Here is an 8207-nt window from a genome sequence, read left to right on the forward strand (position 1 = left end):
TCATGGATCATCTTCCAAGTAAGTACAATCATCCACCTTGCTGAAGAAGATTTGTTGCTTGGTTTATTGATTTGTGTGGTCTCATCTAAAGCAAACCCTAGTTGTCTTTGAATTTCTTCTCAAAACCCTAAACTAATTACTAAATCACCTCTCATAAGTTGTAAAACATCTATTTTTGCTCTCCTATTCCATTTTTCACCTACTTTCCTAAGTCCCCCTCCCTATCCCTAATTCTTTAGAGCTCATTTCCCAAAACCCTACCCTCCATATAAAACCCTAGCCCTATACGCTATTCCCAAACTCTAACTCCCAAATCCTACATCTTCACTACTCCTACTTCCCTATCAAACCCTTATCCTACATTCTAAAACCCTATTCACTCCCCTCATTCCCCTCATTCCCTAAAACCTCAAAACCTCCACTCCCTCAAGCACTCACCATCCCCATACACCTCACTCATCTTATCTTTAAATATATATTCATACTCATCATGTCCCCACCTCATCCCTTCATTCCTCACTAGCAGCTACAGTCACCAAAACCCATGGAAAGTGGCACTGATTATGAAAGGGAGGAAGAAGCCCTTAGTGACGGTTCTAGGGAAAAACATGTGCAGCAGAAGACCTCATAAGGGGGAAAACTAATCAAGGAGGAGCATATTAGTTTGATAGTTTCTTGCTTGTCCTCTTGCTATATCTTGTTTTAGACATCATTCTTGCTATGAGTTTTGTGAAATGGTGGAGAGGGTAAAGTTTCATCATGAGCTTGCCTGGTTGTTTATCACTCATCTACATAATGGCCAAGTGAACCTTGTTGATGTCTCCTTCACCTTGTCACCTACCACCGTCTCAGAAGCAACAGGCATTCCAAATGTTGGTGAACAGTGGAACAAAGGACAATATGTTGACAGTACGATGTACAGGGTTAAGGCTAAGTTGGAAAAGGCCTTGAGGAGCAAAAAAGAGCAAGATAAACATAAGATCCTAGCTGAAGAATCATTGGCCAATAAAAGCACCTAACAAGGATCATTCATGCCAAATTTCAAGAAATTTGGAGAATTTTTTTTCATTTTTTTCATTTTTGAATTGGAAAAACAGGGTTTTCCAATAAGTGCGCAGCGCCACCGGCGCTGCACTTTTGTTGGGGACATCTTCTTGAAAAATGGTTTACATTTTTTGAATCAGCATGGAAAAATGTGAAATCTCAGAAATGGTGAGGAATTTTGGACAACTTCTAGGTCTCCAAAAGGGAAAAAACACCCAAAAAGTGCCCTCTCTGCCACTTTTTTGCCACACAAGAAGCAGTCTTGGGAGAATCAATTTTTGGAGGGGCAAATGGACTCTAAATTCAGAAATTCAAGTTGTTCTAGAAATTAGACTCGACAATATTTCCAACGAGATATCCTGCACCTAATTTGGACTTTGGGAAGGCTTCCAAAATTGGTCTGGAAAAAGCACTGCGCATTAAAATTTTGGCGCTGCACATTAAATTGATTTTGCCAATTTTGCCTGATTTTCCAGATTTTTCATAGTTTTCTTAGGAGATCATTTTTTCCTCATTTCTTGCTAGATGTAAACATGGAAAATGATGAATTCAATGTAAATATGGATGAAAATCACTTCATAGGGTAGATACATAAAGCTCCAAGTGGCTTTGAGCTGTAATGAATTGGTTTCCTTGGTTTTAGAGGCAAGCTGTTCCACTGCCTCTATTCATGTTCTTAGTTTAGATATGGTTGAAACCACCCCTCTTCTCATGGATTCGACCATGATAGCTAGCTTGAGTAGTTTCCTTGCCTAAATCATATACTTTTTGATTCATTTGTAAAGGTTGGACTTTGGTAGAAGTGGTGGCACTCACTGAACATTTGTATCAGTAGTTTGGCAAGGAATAAAACTAGGTTTCACAACTATTTTTGTGGGATTCTTGTGATAGTGAGTTTATGTATTGTTTCTTCTTTGTAATAAGTTTTTCATATGTTTTATGTGTATCCAAATCCATCTTTCTCTTCTAAAAGTAAATGAATCAAGGTGAATGGAAAAAATACATTGCTGTGCTTTGTCTTGGGAATGCATTTGGTTTTCAATGTTTTCAACTGTTTGAAGAGGATTCATAGTTTCTTTATGACCTCCTCAACTGTCTTAATCTACCATCTCAATCAATTGCAAGTACATAAACCCTTGTCTACCACGCCCCACAAAACATGACTATATCCCTGAGTTGATTTCTCAGACCCATCTTCCTTCTCCAATTGATCCAGCAACCCAAACCTAAAAATCAAACCAGAAACCCTAATCTACTATACCTAGCCTAAAATCAACATTCATTTCAGTCATCTCAAGACATAATTGCAACCATCCTCACTGAGATTGACAAGGAGAGAGCCCTCTCCCGACCTGGTAGGGCTAGCTACCAAGTTAAGCGTGGTTTGATGTTACCCTAGACCTGCCTTCCTTCAGCTTGAGGTAGATCAAGGCAGTAACATAGTGGCGACCATACTGGGGAATGTAGTTTTATGTTCCTTAGTAAAATGTATCAAGTTCAGATCTGATTGTTGATGGTGGACAACGATCAGACACAAGAAGGCTGAAATCATTCACCTGGTGACTCCAAATCAGTTTCAAGATCAGATCCAAGGACTCCACTAGAGGATGAACCCGACCAGCAGAAACTTGAAAGGACAATATAGAAAGATCAGGTATTCAAGTTGGAATATCATCCAAGACATTATATTCTTTGTTATAAATCATTTCTTCTCTTTTCCAAAGAATGTCAAGAAGGTTTTACAAAGTATACTGTGTTCGAGAAAAGATCCAAGACTTGCATTTGATTCTTTCCCTTTGAAGATTGTGAATACAAAACATTCACATGCCTTTGATCTTGATCAAGACCTTTCTTCTGAATTTTGTAATGACCATCTTCAAACTGATGAGCCTAAAGAGACAAAGACTGATTCTACACCTTCTGTATATACCCCTATACCTTGTAAAATTCTAGATAGATACAAGCCTCTGATTTTACCTCCTATATCCCATGCTTTCCTTAAAAATCATTACCTATATCTACCAAGATTTGATGGTGACTATAATGAAATTATTGCTGAGAGACATGTATTGAATTTTGAGTCTTTTCTCGACCTTTTTGAAGTTGATGAAGAGGATGTCAGTATTAGGCTTTTTTCTCTTGCTTTGCAAGGCAAAGTCAAGAGTTGGTTCAAAACCTTGCCTGCTACGAGCATCTCAGATTTCCAGCAGTTCGTCAAAGTTTTCCTCGACAGGTGGGTGGTTAGATAGAACCCTTTCTTGATTCTAGAAGAGTATAACCAGCTGAAAAGATAGCCAAGAGAGACAGTACAACAGTTTTCTGCCAGATTTAACCAAGTTTATTTTTCGATGCCGGTTAATATAAGACCTCCTCCTGGATCCGCTCTCTTGCACTACCCGGAAGCCTTTGATCTGGAAATGGAGTTTCAGCTGAGAGAAAGGAACCTTGCAACACTTTAGGAGATGCAAAACAATGCAGTAGATGTAGAGGCTAATTTGTTGATCAGAAGGGCAAAGTTGAAGGAAGAAGAGATGAAGAACATAGACCCAGAGGAATCGACATCTTTAGAGGTAAAGCTCGACATTTTGGTAAGTGCAGTGGAAGAGATGATGCAAAAGATCACCACAAGGAATTATTATGATGTTCAAGACCATGGCTCGCTGATTGAAGAAAAACAAGTGGTTGATCCAAAACATTTTGTTTCTTATCCCAGTTGTCATAGACCTGACAATGATTGTTTTGTAGATCATCTTGGAGAAGAGAGATCTGTTGATATGACATGTATGCTTTATGATGTATTTTATACTGATGATTTGCCTCAGTTTGATCAGTATGATGATGATTATGTTCTCCAAACAGAAGCTACTCTTGTAGACAAATCAACAGCTAGTTTGTGGGAGGAGGAAGTTCACTTTCCGCAGTTTGAGTATAGTGATCAGCCGTTGCATATCAGCTATGGAAGTGAGGAGGAAAGTGCATCAAATTTCGAAGTAAGTGAAGGATCTTTACCTTTTTGTTTTGCTTCGTTTTATTTCATCAGAGACAACTTTCATGAAATTAGAAATCAACGGCCAATAAGTCTTGATTTGGAGCATCTTGAGGGCAAAGAAATCCTTGTTCAAGACTTCTCATATCCATATTTGCAGCCCCCGAATGCCATTGAATTTCAGGTTGCAGATGAAGACTTGGAAGTTGGAATATATGATCAAATGATGCAAGATGATTCCGTACCATTCTGTTTTGAATCATTTCAGTTTTTGAAGGAAAATTTGCATCATATATCTTCAATAAAGGATGGGAAACCTATAGAAAATCATGCAATCTCATTGGAACCAATAGAAAATGGGTTGCAGCAGTATTTTCAAATTTTTCACGATCCAATAGCTGATGTTTTGGATGATGTCTGCAGTCAAAGACCTTCTCCATTAGCTAACTGTGAGCTTGAAAAAGGTATTGATACAAACTTGATCCGACAGCCGGTTTCTTTGTCATTATCAGCAGGAGTCTTGTCACAAATCTCAGATGAAAGTTTGCATTCATGGTACGAGGAGAAGAAAAGTAATCCATTGGATGATTTGAGCCCCAGTGCACATGAATTTCAAGATCCTTATGTAGTATTTTTGGAGTCCGATAGAGAATCCATATTATTAAACGGATATGTTTACAAATTTTCATGGGAGTTGCCTTTCAGTAGTTCTTTCTTGTTGTTCATAAGAAAGCACTTGCGAAGAATTCCAACAACAACCAGAATGCTTACTTGGTTGCATTGGTTGTTTCATTTCACTTGATCAGGTGATGAATGGAACAACTAGAGTAGGTTTTATTGAATAAGCTCCATTTTGAGCATATTTTCCAGTTTGTCAGTTGTGTTTTAGTATTGCGTCAGTTTCATTTCAGTTATGAGTCTTGAGTCTTGAGTTTTGATGTTTTTGTTGCCAAGATATTGATTCCATATTGCCCAATGGATAAGGCACTGGTCTACTCTCCCAAAGATCTGTGGTTCTTGGCACCTCCAAGGAGCTACCATCCCCATTGGAGCCAATGTTAGTGTCAGTGTCTTCACACTGCCATCAGTGATCAAAATTGCTCTTTTTGCATGCATGTTAGGTGTCTCATTCAATCAGCTGCATTCCATTAGGTCATGGATCATCTGATGGTAGAGGTTTCATTTCAGTTTCCCTCATGTCATATACCTGCTGACTTGTTCAAACATCTTTTTAGTTGTTCATAATCAGTTCCATTTCATTTTTAACCAGTCCTAGGGTTTAGTTTCATTAGGTCTTAGGGTTTGTCATCATGGTCATTTAGAATAAATAAAGTGGTCAGTAGACACATGAGGAGGTTAATAACGATCAGAAAAGTCAAACATTGTTAATTTGTAAGCTTAATGAAGTTCTAACCTCAAAACTTGTTTTGAGGTAAAATAAAGCATTGGTATTTTTCATGTAATTTTATGTAATTTTATGGTTTCTATATGTAATAAATGATCACATGCTACTCCTGGTCACTTGATGACATTGCCAAGCACCTGCCACTACAAAAATCAAGTCATCTTGAGCACCAATCCGCTTGCAAAAGCAAAAGAGAACAAACCCTAATTTCCTCTCCCACTGAGCTAGGGTTGGCTATGGGATCAGAGATATCTAAGCAGAGGAGGCATAAGGGATATCAAAAGGTATGAGGCCATTTCATATCATCGAACATCAGATCTCCACCATTTGTCGAGAAGTCATTCCAAGGAACAAGCCATTCATCACACATAAGGGACGATTTTTCTTCAAACTGTGTTTTTGAGCAAGAAAAGATGAATTTGGAAAAAATGAGAGAGGTTTTTGTCCCTCAGTGACCCAAGAAGAAAATCCTATTTCAGTTTTTACATAGCTATCATGGTTTTAGAGAAATGTCAAAAATACAATTGCCTTAGGAGAGTTAATGCACCTCTAGAGTGACCTTGGGAAAATCAAGATTTCTCCTAGCTTGGTTGGCCAAATGACTTGCTGGATGAGTAAAATGATAACTAAACACAAATATATTTCCAATGAGCTATCATGAGCTCAATTTGGAGTTGAGGAAGACCTTCAAAAGTTGACTGCAACAGCACTCTGCATTTAGGCAGCCTCATTTTGCACATTTTGACCAGTCTTGGGAGATTGGACTTTTGACAGGGCAAATGACCTCCAAATTGGAAAATTAAAGATGTTTTGAAACGTAAACTCGATAAGATTTCCAACGAGCTATCACATGCCCAATTTTGACATCGGTAAGGCCTTCAAAACGGGTCTACAAAAAGGCACTGTGCATTAAATTGGCGCTGCGCACCTGTGGTAGGTTTCCAGTGTAAAATTACATTGGCACTGCGCACCTGTTGAAAACACTTCAAATTTTTCATCAAAACACCTCCAAAGCTCTTTAATGATTCTTCCAAGTAAGTACAGTCATCCACCTTGCTGAAGAAGATTTTTTTCTTGGTTTATTGAGTTGTGTGGTCTCATCTAAAGCAAACCCTAGTTGTCTTTGAATTTCTTCTCAAAACCCTAAACTGATCACTAAATCACCTCTCATAAGTTGTAAAACATCTATTGTTGCTCTCCTATTCCATTTTTCACCTACTTTCCTAAGTCCCCTCCCCTATCCCTAATTCATTAGAGCTCATTTCCCAAAACCCTACCCTCCATATAAAACCCTAGCCCTATACACTATTCCCAAACCCTAACTCCCAAATCCTACATCTTCACTACTCTTACTTCCCTATCAAACCCTTATCCTACATTCTAAAACCCTATTCACTCCCCTCATTCCCCTCATTCCCTAAAACCTCAAAACCTCCACTCCATCAAGAAATCACCATCCCCATACACCTCACTCATCTTATCTTTAAAGATCTCTTCATACTCATCGTGTCCCCACCTCATCCCTTCATTCCTCACTAGATGCTACAGTCACCAAAACCCATGGAAAGTGACACTAATTATGAAAGGGAGGAAGAAGCCCTTAGTGACAATTCTAGGGAAAAACATGTGCAACAGAAGACCTCATAAGGGGAAAAACTAATCAGGGAGGAGCTTATCAGTTTGAGAGTTGCTTGCTTGTCCTTTTGCTATATCTTGTTTTAGACATCATCATTGCTATGAGTTTTGTGAAATGGTGGAGAGGGTAAAGTTTTATCATGAGGTTGCCCAGTTGTTTGTCACTCATCTACATAATGGCCAAGTGAATCTTGTTGGTGTTTCCTTCACCTTATCACCTACCACCATCTCAGAAGCAATAGGCATTCCAAATGTTGGTGAACAGTGGAACAAAGGATAGTATGTTGACAGTATGATGTACAGGCTTAAGGCTAAGTTGGAAAAGGCCTTGACGAGCAAAAAAGAGCAAGATAAACTCAAGATCTTGGCTGAAGCATCATTGGCCCATCAAAGCACCTAACAAGGATCATTCATGCCAAATTTCAAGAAATTTGGAGAAAATTTTGTCATTTTTGAATTTTTGAATTGGAAAAATAGGTTTTCCCAATAGGTTGAAATTTGGAGAAAATTTTGTCATTTTTGAATTTTTGAATTGGAAAAACAGGTTTTTCCAATAGGTGCGCAGCGCCACTGGCGCTGCGCTTTTGTTGGGGACATCTTCTTGCAAAATGGTTTACATTTTTGGAATTAGCATGGAAAAATATGAAATCTCAGAAATGGTGAGGAATTTTGGACAAGTTCTAGGTCTCCAAAAGGGCAAAAAACACCCAAAAAGTGCCCTCTCTGCCACTTTTTTGCCACATAGGAAGCAATCTTGGGAGAATCAATTTTTGGAGGGGAAAATGGACTCCAAATTCAGAAATTCAAGTTGTTCCAGAAAGTAGACTTGACAAGCTTTCCAATGAGCTATCCTGCACCTAATTTGGACTCTAGGAAGGCTTCCAAAATTGGCCTGGAAAAAGCGCTGCGCATTAAAATTTTGGCACTGTGCATTAAATTGATTTTGCCAATTTTGCCTGATTTTCCAGATTTTTCCTAGTTTTCTTGGGAGATCATTTTTTCCTCATTTATTGGTAAATGTAAACATGGTAAATGATGAATTCAATGTAAATATGGATGAAAATCACTTCATAGGGTAGATACATCAAGTTCCAAGTGGTTTTGAGCTGTAATGAATTGGTTTCCTTGGTTTTAGAG

The sequence above is a fragment of the Pinus tabuliformis genome, chromosome 3_2 (assembly GCF_031772625.1).
Source record: "Pinus tabuliformis cultivar Carrire ecotype Pingquan chromosome 3_2, CPIR1, whole genome shotgun sequence".
Taxonomy (NCBI): domain Eukaryota; kingdom Viridiplantae; phylum Streptophyta; class Pinopsida; order Pinales; family Pinaceae; genus Pinus; species Pinus tabuliformis.